Genomic DNA, 17,692 nt, shown 5'->3' on the forward strand with positions numbered 1-17,692 from the left:
AAAGCTTTAAAGGCTTTGGGAGGAAAACCCGTTGATTTACCTATGTTTACAGGAAAGGTGGATGCTGAATTAGTGTTGGAATGGATTGAAGCCTTAGAGAATCATTTTGAATGTGAGAAAGTTTCAGAATGCAGCAAGTTAAATTGGCCAAATCCAGAATGAAGGGAGCAGCCCTTACATGGTGGAATTTCGTGCAAGAAGAAAGGGTGAAGGAAGATAAGAGGAAGATCTATTCATGGAAGAAGATGGTGTCAATGATAAGAGATATGTATCTCCCTGAAGACTATGAGGTACAGTTGCATCAGAAGAGGCAGAATCTCAGACAAAGGGATATGGATGTCTATACTTATACAGAAGAATTTCAGAAGTTAAGTCTAAGGTCAAAATTTGCAGAACCTGAGAGTATCAAGGTAGCAAGATACCTAAATGGTTTGAGGATGAACATACAAGAAGAGTTGCATTTACTGAGTCCTAACACCGTAGCTAAGTGCTATCAATTGGCTTTAAAGGTGGAAGAGAAAATCAAAAGGAGACAAGAAAATAATAATAGAGGCAGAGAAAGACAACCATTCAGAAGAAGAGGTACATTTAGCGAAAGGAGTCCAAATTTTCAGCCACAAATGGAGATGCATAATGAAGATAATAAGTTTGATAATTTCAGAGGATGTTTCACAGGTAGAAGGCCAAATTTCAGAGGAAGATCACCAAGAAGGACAAATGGACCAATAAGATGCTACAATTGTAATCAGGAAGGTCATATGGCACACAAATGTCCAGCAAAAGCAAGCTCTAGTACTCATGATGAAAGGAGAATACACCTGGCACAAGAAGCAGATTTACAAGAAGATTCAGATAGTTATGGTTATCCAAAAAAAGGGGAAGCACTTATGATGAGAAGAACACTGTTGAAAAGGCCTGTCAGAGAAGAACCACCACAAAGGAAGTCCATTTTCAGAACTACCTGTAAATCTGGAGGAAAAGTTTGCAAGGTACTAGTAGACTCTAGTTCTACAGAAAATTTTGTGTCTCTTGAAATGGTGGAAAAGTTGAAGCTACCAAGAATACAACACCCGTATCCTTACAGAATATCTTGGTTAAATAAAGGGCAGCATACTATAGTAGAAGAGCAAGCTTGGGTGGAATTTTAGATTGGAGCCTATAAGGACAGATTATTGTTTGATATTGTTAACATGGATGCATGCCATTTACTTTTCGGCAGACCCTGGCAATATGATCTCAAGGCACATCATGATAGAGTGAAGAATACATATACCATTACAAAGAATGGAAAGGTCATTGAACTGATACCTTTAGTTGAGCCAAGTCAAGAAGAAGCAAAAGCCGCAGAAGCCAAAGTTATGGTGATGGGTAAGAAAGAATTATTGAAAGAAGTGAAAGAAAAGAAGAGCCCACTCTTTGCACCGATTCCTGTACTCAAGGACAAATTGCAGAATGATGCTGAAAATCAGACTGAGGAAGAAAATTCAGAGATGGAGTCTTCAAACTTGAAGGTGGAAGTGATAGAAAAGAACAAGGAAAAGGTACTTGACGAAGTGGAACCAATTCTGGACAAGTACAAAGAATTTATAGCTGATGGAATACCAAAAAGTCTCCCACCAGTGTGAGAAATCAGTCATTGCATTGATCTCATACCAGGATCAACATTACCCAACAAGGCGGCATATAAACTAACACCACAACAAAATGAAGAAATGGCAAGACAAATTGGAGAGTTGCTAGAGGCTGGTTTGATTGGTAAAAGTCTAAGCCCATGCGTCGTACCTGCAGTCCTAGCACCAAAGAAAGAAGGAACATGGAGATTATGCACAGATTCAAGAGCACTAAACAAGATCACTATAAGGTACAGATTTCCAATGCCTAGAATAGAAGATTTACTAGATTGTTTAGGGAAAGCAAGATATTTTTCAAAGATTGATTTGAAAAGCGGGTATCATCATATAAGAATTAGGCCAGGAGATGAATGGAAAACATCATTTAAGAAAAATGAGGGATTGTATGAATGGAAGGTAATGCCATTTGGATTGTCTAACGCTCCTAGTACGTTTATGAGGCTTATGAATGAAGTTTTGAAGGATTTTACAGGGAAGTTTGTGATAGTATATCTAGATGACATTTTGGTTTTCAGCGAAACAAAAGAGGAGCATCTGAAACACATAGATTTGGTGTTGAGAAGGTTACAAGAGGAAAAGCTAATGATCAATATTGAGAAGTGTAGTTTTATGCGAGAGGAATTGACATACCTTGGCTTTGTGATCTCAAAGGGAACACTCAAGATGGATCAAGATAAGGTAAGTGCAATTCTTTCTTGGCCAACTCCTAGAACTATTGCAGCGGTTAGAAGTTTTCATGGTTTAGCCACTTTCTACAGAAAGTTTATCAGAAATTTCAGCTTGATTTGTGCACCTATTTTGAACACCATAAAAGGAGGCCAAAAGTTTAAATTTTTTTGGACAGAAGAAGCCAATAAAGCCTTTGAACTTCTTAAGCAAAAAGTGGCCCGACAACCAGTCCTGGCATTTCCTGATTTCAATAAAGTCTTTCAGATAGAATGTGATGCAAGCAACATAGCCATAGGAGGTGTTCTTAGTCATGAGGACAGACCAGTAGCCTTTTTCAGCGAGAAGCTCAATGAAGCCAAACAGAGATAGTCATCATACGATTTGGAAATGTATGCACTTGTTCAATCCCTGAAGAAATGGAGACACTATTTGCTACCGAGGGAATTCATTGTATACACAGATAACCAGGCACTTAGTTTCATAAATAGTCAAGAGAAATTGAATCATAGGCACATGAAATGGGTGGAGACATTGCAAGAATTCACATTTTCTATCAAGCACAAGAAGGGAGTAACAAATAAGGTTGTTGATGCATTAAGCAAAAGAACTTTGACTACGTCACAAATTTAGTTGGAAACTACAGGCATTTCAAATCTGAAAGGTATGTATGTTGATGATGCTGATTTCAAAGAGATTTATCAAGCATGTATTAATCTGGATGAAAGGTACAATAGGAAATATTCTAATTTTCTGGTTCAAGAAGGATTATTGTTCAAAGGAGGACAACTTTGCATCCCAAAGTGTTCAATGAGAGATAATATCATACAGGAGAAACATAGTGGGGCATTATCTGGTCATTTTGGACTGGATAAGACTTTAGAGCTGGTTCGTAGACACTATTTTTGGCCAAAGTTACAAAAGGATGTGCGGAAGTTTGTGGAAGAATGCACCATTTGTCAGAAAGGTAAAGGTAAAAGTACCAATGCAGGATTGTATCAGCCCTTACCTATTCCTTCACGACCATGGGAAAGTATTAGTATGGATTTTGTTATGGGATTACCAAGAACTCAGAAGGGGTATGATAGCATTTTTGTTGTTGTGGATAGATTCAGTAAAATGTCACATTTCTTACCATGTAAATCCACCAAAGATGCATCATACATTGCAGATTTATTTTTCAAGGAGATAGTGTGAATTCATGGACTACCACTAAATATTGTTTCAGACAAAGATGGCAGATTTGTGGGTCATTTTTGGAGGACTCTTTGGAAGAAACTAGGCACAAATTTATCATTTTCATCTGCATATCATCCACAGACCGATGGTCAAACAGAAGTTGTCAACAGATCTTTGGGAAATCTATTAAGATGCCTTACAAAACAACATGGAGAAAACTGGGATTCCATACTTGCTCAAGCTGAATTCTCATACAATGATACAGTGAATAGAAGTATAGGAAAATCTCCATTTCAGATTGTGTATGGTACACATCCAAGAGGAATTCTTGAGCTGAGAGAACTTCCAAATACTTTTCCAAGTAGTTCACATGCTGAAGAATTTGTTGAAGCTATTAAAGAGGTCCAACATCAAGTCAAGTTGCAGCTACAGAATTCAAATCAAAAGTACAAAGAAGTTGCTAATCAGAAAAGAAGAGAGGTACAATTCAAAGTTGGTGATTTAGTATGGGCGTATCTGAAGAAAGAGAGGTTACCTCAAAGGAAGAATACAAAGTTACTACCTAAGAAAGTTGGCCCTTGTCAAATTCTAGAAAAATATGGACATAATGCTTACAAAATTCAGTTACCTCAGACATCAGTATTTCATCGATAGTCAATGTTTGTGATCTCACACAATACAGAGGTTCTGAAACACAAGCCATACATGAAGATTCAGTAACAGAAGATCTGCAACAACTACCTAAATCAGCACCACCTCAGTTGGAGAAAATCCTAGATACAAAAATAAAGAAAACTCGCAGACGACAATACACTCAGTATCTAGTCAAATGGAAGAACAAACCAGTGACAGAGGCTATTTGGATGGATGAGCAACAAATTAGCAAACATGGTTCATCAGTACACGATCTCATCTCAAGTGGACTTGAGATTCTTTCTACAGGGGAGTATGCTGCAGTAGCAGAGCGGAAAATAAAATAAGAAATTTTTTATGTTTTCAATATTTAAATTTAATGTTTTCAATAAACGTCCTACATGTGGTGGCATACCTAGAGTAGCAGTTCAATGAGCTCTCCAGATATAGCCACCTAGGACCAGGTATAGGTTTTTTAAATTAGAATAGTTTTAATTTGTAGATAATGATTGTCAGATTCCAAGAATAGGTAGTAGGCAGTTTTGGATTCTTATCCTTTTCTTGGATAGAAGACGAAAAAATGTTTCTCATCCTTTTATTAGAAAAGGAGAGTCAGTTTTAAATAAGCCGGTTGGCTATGTAAGAGAGGCATTTTTTTTGAATTTGGATAATAGAGAAAGTTTCAATTTTTGCCTTAGAAAGAATATAGATAATCGACTATGGAGTTTGGCAACAATTTGATCTTGGTCTCTCTTGTCAAAGTGCAAATATATTTTCTTTGAGGACATTTCGGGTTAAAGATCTTGGTGTGCGGGTGAAGATAAACTATGGAGATTTATATATTCTGATTAATCCAATCTTGAGTTTGGTTCGAGTTCGATCCCAGCTAATTGATGTTGTGCCCCTTGAAGTAACTCAGTTGAGTGAGTATTCCTCCTGAGCTTTCCAAGGTGTGGCTCTGCATCACTATGTGTTTGTATGTTTAACCAATGACCATAGGGAATCAACTCTAGATCAATTCAATTTGACTGAAGCTACAACATCAACACTCATTAGCTAGGGAGGACAAACACATGACTAAATATTACCTCAATGTAATATAAGAGTATCTTTGATTAGAAGATATTTAACATTTTGATATTGTTTATGATATCTAGATTAACGGCCTCTTGTATGTCAAGTTACATAACATTTACCAAGTACTCAAAAAAATATTCATGGGGTATGTGTACACATATCCTCAATTATACTTACGATAGGAACAACCATGATCTATTTAAGGAACTTAATCCATCCAAGATATCATCTATCATGATCTGTTTCAGCCATCATAAGATGTCTATCACAATAGAAGGTGATGGTCCATTTAAAGAACTTAATCCACCATGAATATTATCATCTATCATGATCTAGTTCATCCATCATAAGATATCTATCACAATAGAAGGCCGTGGTGTATTTAAGGAACTTAATCCACCATGAGATTTATCATCTATCGTGATCTATTTCAGCAATCATAAGATGTTTATCATAATAGAAGATTAAGTTATTGAAAGATCATCACCTTTCAATAACTTCTATAGATATAAGTGATAATTATTTGGAAGTTATCACTTCCTCGTGATGTACATATGCTCTTGGGGTAGGTCCATTACATCATACAATCATACATATGACACCAAAAGTTTACATGAAGTCAAAACTCCCTCTGAGTCAAATATGATCAAGATATTCAAAAATCAACCGAAACATACATTGTATCCACTGCTGAAAAATGTGTTAGACTCCCTCCGAATCTGATGGTAATCTCTACAAGAACATATAAGTGGAAAATATTAAGGCAAATAGCTCGTATAGTACATATAGAACTACAAATAAATAGATAAAAGATACTTGAGAATAAGAAATACTTATCTTTGTTTCTAAATAGAATTTCACCACCATAAATTTGACCCTTTTCAATTGTCTCTTCTCTCCAGCATCTCTCGGATTTTGATGTTTCACTTAATGCTTTAACTCTCCAGATATTGCATTTCTTCAATCAAGAAAATTTACATGTTTTTCACTGTGATGCATTTTTCACTTTCAATTTACTCCAAAAAATGTAATATATAAATTGTATAAATTGCTTCCAACTGCCTAAACTCATCTTATGTGTAACTACATCGTAAAATCATCGCCTTAACCAATAAAAAATATATTGGATTTTTAAATAAGCCATACACCGTTTCAAATTCAAAACATCCTCTTAATATGATAGGTTTATTAAGTGAGTAATTTTCGTCTTTTATAGGTCATTGAATGTTTGGTTCTTATGTATACCTATCGGGATAGCAAACAGGAAGCTCTTTTCATAATTTTGATTAGTGTATATACTTGTTGCAGAGAAGGTGTTATCTGTAGAAGTCGCCCGAAAAAAATTGCCTTTCTTCATCGTATTTACTAAATCATTGTAGTCGCCTAAGAGATGTTTTTGTGGCCCATTTTTTATTGCATTCCAAGAACATTAGACAATACTTTGACCATAGGCATCTAAAAATGAACATTATAAAACTCAAGAATCTGGTTTGTAACCAAAAGGTGCTTTAATAACAGTATTTTGTTGATAACACTTAGATAAACTATGTGTGTTGATTGACAGCCATCCATTTCCTGGACTGATGTAATCAACTCCATATAGATATTCGAATCCCCTGATGTTTAGCGATGGTGATGATATTTCCACGGAGGTATTCCTTTGTGTAGCTATCATCTAAAAATTTGTTCACTATCATAAGATATCAACTACCACTTTATTATTTTGAATATTGTTTGTGTATAAAATATTTGTTCGCTGTTTAAATCTGATCCAAGTATGATAGTGTTTTCCTTAACTCGTATTATTTATTTACGAGTTAAGGAAAACACTTGTGTTATGGTTGTTCACGTAGACCTTTCATGGTAGTCTCTATCCAAATTATATTCGCTAGCTATTTATCTTATTTGTCACCTCTGTCTATTTGGCTCCAATTTTGTGACTATATCAACCATGTTCAATGGTTTATCTCTCTCTGGTTTTTTGGTTGACAGATATTAATAAGACCTTATCAGTATATATGTAATATTTTGTTTGGAATATATCTCTTGTTCTCTATTGGATTATATACGCTTTTAGTTTATAAAACTGATCGCTCCCGATAAATTCTTACACCTCATATAGTCGTTGATATTTCTATTTGTATTTCGAAGTCCAGATTGTTGGGCCCATTTGTCGTTGCACCAAAAGCCATGACTGTTAGTGAACATGGAACACCACATAATTAACCACCTGTGGGCAGGGGAGCCCGTCGCATCACCCAACAATCTCCCCCTCGATGCACATACCAGGTGCTTACGTGGGTCGGGAAGGCACCGGGGAGATTTGAACCCATGACCAGGCCAAAACCAGGCTCTGATACCAATTGTTGGGCCCATTTGCCGTTGCACCGAAAGCCATGACTGTTAGTGAACATGGAACACCACATAATTAACCACCTGTAGGCAGGGGAGCGCATCGCATCACCCAACACAGATCTCTATGCTCGTCCCTTTTCCGGTGTTGCTTCAAAATAGCTATTCTCCTATCATGATGATTGTTCACTTCTATACATAGGAAATAATAGATGGCTCATGAAGATTTTATAATCCATGTCTTTGATTGCTTAACTACAATTTCAGTTTGGCTCCGATATCATGTTAGAGACTATAGGATCTCTACAAATGTAATGGCATTATGTATTTTTGTATTTAACCAAAAACTATAGAAAATGAACTCTAGATCAATTCAATCCGGCTGAAATTACAACATCAAAATAGATTATATTGAAGAAAAATAAGACACCATGTGAACTGTAGAAAGGTAGATTGGAATCAGAAAGAATCAAGATCTAAGGTATTTTCTTCTACTCCACTAGAACCAAAAGAAATGTGTGATATAAAAAAAGGTTACAGAGAATTATTGAAAATGCTAATGTGAGAATTGATTAGACATTACACTTCGATAAAACTTCAAATAAAGACAATACAGATGGATCTTTAAGAAGCAGTGACGAGTTCATTGAAGGTGAATCTGAGAATATAGTTGTGAAGACTCAAACTAAGTATTGATCAAAAAAATCAATCTGAAGATTAACACAAAGATAGCAAAGTTCAAACCAAAAGGTAAGAAAAATAAGTTAATATGTACACTTTTTCAACAAAAATTAAACCATGTACTTTTGCAGAAGCTAAATAGGATAAGAGTTGGCTAAAAGAAAGTGAAAAGGAGATAAACTAGATTGAGAATAATGAGACTCAAGGACGAGAATGTCATTGGCATTAAATGGGTTTTCTAAACAAATTGAATGAAGATGTAAAAGGAATTTCGAACAAGGCATGACTTGTATGCAAAGATTGTGTTCAAGTGAAAGGAGATAGTTTTTAAGGAGATTTTTGTTGTCATAGCAAGATTGGAGGCAATTAGAATGTTTTAGACTTGATATAATTTAGGAACTTCAAGGTATATTAGAGGTATGTAAATTCATATTCATGAACATTGAATTGAAAGTATATATGAGCAAGTAGAAAGATATTGATTGTTAAAGAGGTTGAACTTTATTTGTATATTGATTAATTTTTGTATGCACTCAAACAAGTCTCTAGGATATGGTATTCAAAATTGGACAAGTATTGATGGTTCCGAAAATTCAAAAAATGTATTGTGAATAGTAACCTCTATATTAAAATTGAAGGTGGTCATTTATTTTATTTTTATAATTACATTTGAACAAGAGGGTTGACCTTTACACAAACACAAGCCAAAAGCACCAAAGAAAATGACGACACTAAAATAGGGTTGCTAACTTATAAGCCATTAACAACTTATTAACAACACATGAACAATATAAGAGTTACCAAAGACAAAATACAAAATAAATAGTATACTAGCACAAAGGCTAGTAGCCCTCTTTGAAATTGCGAGGGCAATTCACTTACCACTTGTGGGAAAGAGTAAGTTTGAAGAAATATTTTTCCTCTATCTTTGAACAACTATCTAAGAGATGTTACCCATAAGATCCCCATCACAAAAAGGGGTCAACTAATGAAATTCCATTTGGGCATCTATCAACACAAAGGCTAGAGTACAGAAAAAGTTGAACATTGTCAACTAAAGCTTGGTACAACAATGAGTGAAAGATGAAAAATAGTCAATATGGCCAGAGGAGGCTACACAATAGGAACATAAGTGGTATCAATAAGGTTTACATCAAGGGTATCATTGAGATGTGTAGTAGAAGCATGACTCAAATTTGTAGCAGAAGCCTCACCCAAACTTTCAACAGGAGCTTCATATTCATCATCAACTCATGAGAGGTCCTTAGAGGTAAAATAAAAGAGAGAATCGAAAGCTCAAATGGTCAGATGATCATAATTTTCTTCCCCTATCTAGTGGCGGCACCTTTATGATGCAAAAAATAAATATTCTATAACCATATGACCAATAGAGAAGCGTCATCGACATCAAAGGTGATCAATTGTTAATTATAATTGTTTATGTTGATATTATCTTTAGAGGTGGTAGTGATAAAATGTGCATAGAACTTGGGTATAAAATGTGAAATACTTGGTGAGTTATCACTTTCCCTTGTTTTATAAATCTGTCAATTAAATAAAGGCATATTCATATCACAAACCAAATATGTAAAAGAGATGTTGAAGAAGTGTAAGATGGAAGATCAAAAGCTAAGTAGCACAATTATGGTTAAAAGATATAAGTTAATATTGTAAGTCCTTTCTAGCTAATTAAACTTTGTATAGATCAGTGGTTGGTATTTTGTTGAAGATTATTGCTCCAAGATGTGATATGATGAAAGAAATAGATATGGTGATAATATTTCAAGAAGCACCTAAGAAAATATGTGAGGACAATAAAAGAAAATCCATATATTTGAAAGGTACTTTGTATTTTGGTATGTGATATCATAATAGAAAGAATTTTAGTTCAATTGCAAATATAGATGCATATTTGCTTGGAAGAATTAATGACCAAAAGAACACTAGCAACGGTCCATTATTTCTTCATGATAGTCTTGTGCCATGGTTGTGATGAAATAGAACTTAGTATCCTTGTCTATAGTAGAAGAAATCCCAAATGATTCATTTATAGAGGAAGTACAACTTGCATGTGTAGTGTTGATTCTCTACCATCAGAAGATGGTGATCTTGTAGTGTACAAAATTTTACAATAAATGGTTTGTATCTAATGCAAGGAGAAGAAGGTTGAGAGTGAGACTTTTCTCATTAATGTCAAGATGTCAATGTACTTTTTTAGGTATTAAATTACTTCTATCATTTCAAATCAAAGTATTTGATAACCATAAAGAAAAAATTTGAGTTTTAATAGAAGAAAACATATTAGTAGATAGGCTCTACTTGTGAGATTTCTCATATATGGCAACCACAAAATTGTTAGAGTAAATAATTATTTATTAATTATTTATTCTTTTACTTAATTTTACTTAGGTTAATGCATTTATTTAATAGTTTTTGTTGATTAATTGTTGACAACACAGGAGTTTGTTCCCTCCACCTTTTTGTGGACCTATGCTTTGTTGTCAACCTTATCTTCTAGCACTTTCTAGCTTGTTCTACAAGCTTCCTTGAGGCCTTTATATTTAGTCTCTCTCATTGTAAATTCACATCATTCACATAGCAATTTCATTTTTCTATTGTGAAATATTTTCTCTTGCCTTGTTGATTTGCTTCAAGCTCTTGCTCCTTCGATTTCTCTTTAGCAAGCTATTTGCATGCAAGTGATTTTGGAGGGCTGTGAAGTTGGATTTCATCAACTTCTACATAGTATTAGAGCCTCTCTACTACTTCTTAGTTGAAGGATTTTTGAAGCTATGATTTGAAGACATAAACCCTAATTTGTTTGTGCATTTTTCTTCAATCGAGGGCTAGAGTGATTTTTCAGAGCACTTTGGGCCCAAACGGACGTTGTCATTGAGTTTAGAAGGCTAGTTACAATCAAGATTCATATAAAACTTTTCAATTTTGGCCCCCTACAAGAGTTCGCACGAACTATATGGACTGACAGAGCAAAAAAAAAAAATTAAATCACGCCGCTCATGCACCACCCACACTCAATTGTAGCCAGCCGCACCGCCACCATGATGCCTAGCCTTGACCACCATTGGTGAGCTGCCAACCCTCTGCCGCCACCAAAGATGATGTAACAACATCGCTAGGTTTTCCTCCCAGGCACCACAACCTATCACCACTCCAAATGTGACGTTAGAATCTAATAGCATGACATCATTTTTTTGGCTTCCAACATCATTTTTAGGTGCCACATCAGCTTTTTTTGGCCACTAACATCATCACTGCCAGCCCCATGATGATGTCTTTTTCTGACTGGGTGACATCATTTTCTAACTGCTGACATCAGCAAACTAGTGACTAGATTTCTTTTTTGGTGACACCTAGTTGATGGCTGTATGACTATCAAATGTTTCCAGTGACTATATTTTTCCAGCAAGGTTTTTTTTGGAGCAACAGTTGGTTTTTTGGCCATGACTTGAGCATATGGAGGTATTTTTCCAATCCGAAAGAAGTTCTGGAAAGCTAACTTAGAGATAGAGACAATGGTGCTTGTTTCATTACATTCTAAATTTATTTGAGTTCCCATTTTTGGCATCAAATTAGAGGCTTCTATTTCCTCCTCCTCTGCATCTATAATCCAAGTTCTTTTTCAATTTTTCTTGCTTTCCATAGTTGTTTTTGGTGGTAGTTGAGGGATATCTTTATATATTATGGGGGGGGCATTTTTCTTTTCTGTAATTTAATTTAGAATAAGACCCTTCTACTTCCATCTTCTTCTCTCAATGTCAGATCCATCTGTGACCCGACTCATGCCACACAACTATCACACCTGGAAGGCACAAATGACTAGCCTTCTCATGTCAAGGGGCATATGGTCATGTCTAGATGAGAATCAACCTATTCTCACACACCCTTTTGAGGTTCTTTAGCATAGGAATAAAATGGATGAGGTCATGGGATTGATTGCACTAAACATTTCAGACAGTCTACTATTTCACTTGGATGGTTTGACCACTCCACGAGCTTATTGGCTCCAATCTTAGACTTTATTTGGCATAGTGAATGAGTTCTGGGCACTTCATCTTGATGCAGAGTTGACTTCATTGTCACCAGCCAGCTTTCCCACCATTGAAGGCATCTTAATGAAGTTCAAATCTCTACATGCAGTTTTAGAGGGATGTGGGAAAACCAAAACGGATGATGAGTGTATCTTTTTTATACTTTCAAAGTTGCGAGGATGGTATTAGATCTTCTCTTCCACTTTCTACTCCATTATGTATGCCTTGGGTGATAGACAAATGTTGCCTTCATTTGAGACATTTTGTGATTAGTTGACATAGGAACAGGCAAAGATCCAACAAATAGATGTCTCTGGCTCTTCTAGCCAAGCATTGGTTGCTAAAATTCTAAGGGAAAATCTAAGAAGAAAGGAAAATCGAAAAAAGATACATCAAAATCTGATCCTAAGCCTCTAGCTAACACTCCAAAGGGTAAGAATTCTTTGAATTCTGTTGAGTCTACCTCCAAGACCAAGAAGAAAGCAAGTGAAACCTACAGTTTTTGTGGCAAGGATGGACATCCCATTTCTAGGTGTTGGAAGTGTTTGGAGGCTTTAGAGGAAGCCATGAAGGAGCATCATATTTCAACTCCTCAATCTTCATCCCCCCCTATAGGGAAAGGTCGTGCTCTTTTTGCTCAAGCTACAACTTCAAGGCCTACTTGGATTCTTGATTCCAGCACCTCTCACCATATAACAAACACTCCTTAGTTGCTTACTTCACTTGCTCCTTATGCTACCACATAGATTGTTGTTGGGAACTCATGAAAGCTTTTAGTTATGGGTTCTAGTTCTATTGCACTAGCCAGGGGCTCTCTTCAAGATGTTCTTTGTGTCCCTAACATTTCAATGAACCTATTGTCTATCTATTAGATTTTCCACTCTAGCTCTAGTAAGATAGTTGAGTTCTCACCACATGATGTGGTTATTCAGGACTTACATGATTCTAAGATGATTGTGGCTACTGGGAGTGTTGACTCTGCATCTTGCCTCTATAGATTTGATGGATTTGAGTCTTCTAATGACATAGGTTCATGTCTTCTTGCACATGTAGATTTAGTAAGCACACTTTGTCATGAACATTTTGGGCATGTCAATTACAGATATCTTCAACAAATGAGCACACAAGCACTTGTTCTTGGGCTTCCCCATATTTCCTATACAGATGGTGTTTGTCAGGGTTGTGCACTTAGCAAGCAACATAGGGAAAACCTCATGGGAAAAACCCTCCCCCAAAAAGAGTAAAACATGCTTAAAAAAAACATGAAGTGAAGGAAGGAAGGCCTCAACAAGTCCCCCCAAGGATAACTTCCATAACTCCAAGCGTAGACCACAATTGAAGATATCGTGGTGATGCAAAAGGTTTAGTGAAGATGTCAGCAACCTGTGCATCAGTAGGAATGTACTCCAATGTGATAACACCATCCTAGATCAGCTAATGGATGAAGTGCATATGCAGCTCAATGTGCTTGGTACACTAATGCTCCACCGAGTTGCAAGAAATATGGATGGCACTCTGATTATTGCACCACAAAATAGTGGGATGATTGGGAGGAAAACAAAACTTAGTCATCAATTATCAAATCCATAAAGCCTCCTGACTAGAAAGTATTGTGGCCCAGTACTCAGCCTTTATAGATGGAAGTGCTCAAGCATGCTACTTCTTGCATGACCATGTGATAGGACTAGAGCTAAGACAAAACACAAAGCCAAAAGTAGACTTCTAATCATTGACATCATCAGCCCAATTTGAGTTAGTGTAGCCAATAATGTGTGTAGTCCTCATGGTGTAATGAAGGCCATGCATGAGTGTGCCTTGAATGTATCTCAAAATATACCTGGCATCTTTCCAGTGACTCTCATGAGGGTCCTAAGAAAATTGAGAGACAAGGCCAACTACAAAGGAGAGATCAGGATGAGTGTGTGTTAGGTACAACAAACTGCCAACCAACTATTGATATAAAGTAGCATCCACAGAAGGCAAAGAGCAAGAGGTAGACAAGGTGACACCCAACTGAAAAGGTGTGGGAGCAGGCTTGCAATCAAGCATGTCAAAGCGATGAAGCATGTTAAGAGCATACTTTTGCTGATACACAAAAATCCCAGTAGAGGACTAAATAATCTGGAGACTAAGAAAATAGTGTAGCAAACCAAGATTAATTATCTCAAACTAGTACATCAATGCACGATTAACATCCTAAAGCATAGATGATGAGCTACCTGTGAGGATAAGATAATCAACATATAGGATAAGAATCAAGATCTCATCTCCAAGATGTTGAATGTACACTATGGGATTGGAAAAGTAGTGAGTGAAGCCTATAGAAAGTAGAAAAGAGTCCATCTTCTCATACCAAGCCCTAGGGGCTTGCTTGAGACCATACAATAAGAATCAAAGTATGTAAACCAAGGTCAAATCTTGCACAAATCCTAGAGGCTGCTCCATATAAATCTCCTCAGTGATATCATCATGTAGGAAGGAACTCTTTACATCCATCTGAACAATGGGCCATCCCTATGAAGCTACGAGGGATAAGGCAAGGCAGATAGAATTCATCTTGGTGATAGGAGAAAATGTCTCAATGTATTCAATACCCTCAACTTGTGAAAAACCCTTCACAACAAGATGAGCCTTATGCTTATCAATTGAACCATCATCAGCATACTTAGTATGATAGATCCATTTGCATTGCACTAGCTTTCTCCCCTTAGGAAGAGGAAAAAGATCCCATGTATGATTCTTCATCAAAGAAGAATATTCCTCTTCTATTGCACTATCCCATTTAGAATGCCTTGTCACTTCTACAAATGTCTGAGGATCATCACAAATAACATGACTAAGAAGATTAGAACCCATAGTATGAGAACAGGTGTGATGAGAAGTGGAAGCGTCACCAACTAGAGATCTTTCATCCTCAACTATAGCTCGAGCCAATTTAGGCATCTGGGGAAGATCTTGTCGTGGAGGTAAATAGGGATCACCATGATCATCATCCTCATCATCCATGAAATAAATAGGTAAAGAGGAGGGAGTAGTGGGAGGTGAAGTAGGCACTAGAGACGAGGTATGAACTACAAGAGGGCTCTCATCAAACTGGACACCCCATTGAAATAGGACCTCTTTGGAATCAGGATCAAACAACCTGTAAGCTTTAACATCCTCATAGTAGCCAACAAAAATGAGTTGTCAGATCTTCCATTCCATTTCTTTCCTCTGACCATCAAGTATAAATGCCCATGCTGCACTCCCAAAAACTTGAAATGATGATACATTAGGCTTGACATGAGACCAAGCCTCCTCAGGAGTCATATGTCGAGCTACCTTGTGAGGCATCTGATTCTAAATATAGTTGGCACAATTGATTGCCTCTTCCCAAAAACATGAATCCATGGACCTAGACTAAATCATACAATTAGCCATCTCTCGAAGTGTTATATTCTTTTTCTTGGCCACACCATTCTATTGAGGAGTATAAGGCACTAAAAATTGATGTTGAAGACCATGTTTAGAAAAAAAATCCCTAAAAGCTTGGTTCACATAGTCCCCCCCACTATCTATGCATATCCACTGAATAGAAAGACCAGACTACTTCTCTACAAATATCTTAAAGACTAAAAATGAATCAAAGAAATCAGACTTGTACTAGAGAAAGTACACCCATGTGCATCTGGAGAAGTCATCAATGAATGTAAGCACACATCTAGCACCTGAAAAAGGAGTAGAAAATGACATGAGGTCACTATGAATCAACTCCAAAGGTGCCAAAGCACAAGTGGCTCATCCATGTGGAAAAGAATCCCTATGTTGCTTACCAAGTACACAACCCTAACAAACACCATATGTATAGGAAATCTAGGGAAGCCCAAGAACAATTGCCTATGTGCTCATCTACTAAAGATATCTATAATTGACATGCCCAAAATGTTCATGCCAAAGTTTTCTTACTAAATTTGCATGTGCAACAAGACATGAACCTATGTCATCAGAAGACTCAAATCCATCAAATCTATAGAGGCAAGATGCAAAGTCAACACTCCCAGTAGCCACAATCATCTTAGAATCATGTAAGTCCCAAATAACCTCATCATGTGGTGAGAACTCAATTGTCTTACCAGAGCTAGAGTGGAAAATCTAATAGATAGACAATAAGTTCATTGAAATGTCAGGGACACAAAGAACATCCTAAAGAGAGCCCCCAGCTAGTGCAATAGAACCAGAACCCATAACTAAAAATTGTGATGAGTTCCCAACACAAATCTATGTGGTAGCACAAGGAGCAAGTGAAGTAAGCAACTTAGGAGTGTTTTTCATATGGTGAGAGGCACCAAAATCAAGAATCCAAGTAGACCCTAAAGTTGTAGCTCGAGTAGAAAGAGCATGACCTTTCCCTGTAGGGGGGATGAAGACTGAGGAGCTAAAATATGATGCTCCTTCATGGCTTCCTCTAAAGCCTTCAAATGCTTCCAACACCTAGAAATGGGATGTCCATCCTTGCTACAAAAACTATAGGTCTCACTTGATTTCTTCTTGGTCTTGGAGGTAGACTCAATAGACATCGAAGAATCTTTACCCTTGAGGCCTTCCTTCCTTCACTTCATGTTTTTTCTCAGCATTTTTTACCTCTTTTTGGGAGAGATTTTTTCCCATGAGGTTTTCCCTCTTTCCCCATTTTCAAAGGTTTCATTTCTTTGCATTGTTCATGGGTACCTAACATGGCCTTATTGTCTGGACCCATTCTGTATTACATCTTAGTTTTTGTAAGCTTAAGGCATTCCCCTAAGTTGCACTTAAGGGGGGTGTTAGAGTAAATAATGATTTATTAAGTATTTATTCTTTTACTTAAGTTTACTTAGGTTAATGCATTTATTTAATAGTTATATTTGATGAGTTGTTGATAACACGGGAGTTTGTTCCCTCCACCTTTTTGTGGACGTATGCATTGTTATCAACCTTATCTTCTAGCACTTTCGAGCTTGTTCTAAAAGCTTCCTTAAGGCCTTTATATTCGGTCTCTCTCATTGTAAATTTACATCATTCACATAGAAATTTCATTTTCCTATTGTGAAATATTTTCTCTTGCTTTGTTGATTTGCTTCAAGCTCTTGCTCCTTCTTTTTCTCTTCAGCAAGCTATTTGCATGCAGGTGATCTTGGTGTGAAATGAAGTTGGATTTCATCAACTTCTACAAAAACCTTTCCAAGATTAAAATCATCAGTTACCCAATTTTGGACTACAAATTTGGTTTCAAGATAACAATAATAAAAGTTACTATCATATCATTAGGTTGGTTTTATGCATCTTGTGTGTCTAGCAATTTACTCAATCATAGGAAAATATCATTGTCGATAACCAACATACCAAATCGATGTTTATTATATACTTCCTTATTGTGGGAGAAAATAAAATACTTTAATTGCTTTAGTA

The sequence above is a fragment of the Cupressus sempervirens genome, chromosome 5 (assembly GCF_028749045.1).
Source record: "Cupressus sempervirens isolate cs-2001-9-10 chromosome 5, ASM2874904v1, whole genome shotgun sequence".
Classification (NCBI taxonomy): Eukaryota; Viridiplantae; Streptophyta; class Pinopsida; order Cupressales; family Cupressaceae; genus Cupressus; species Cupressus sempervirens.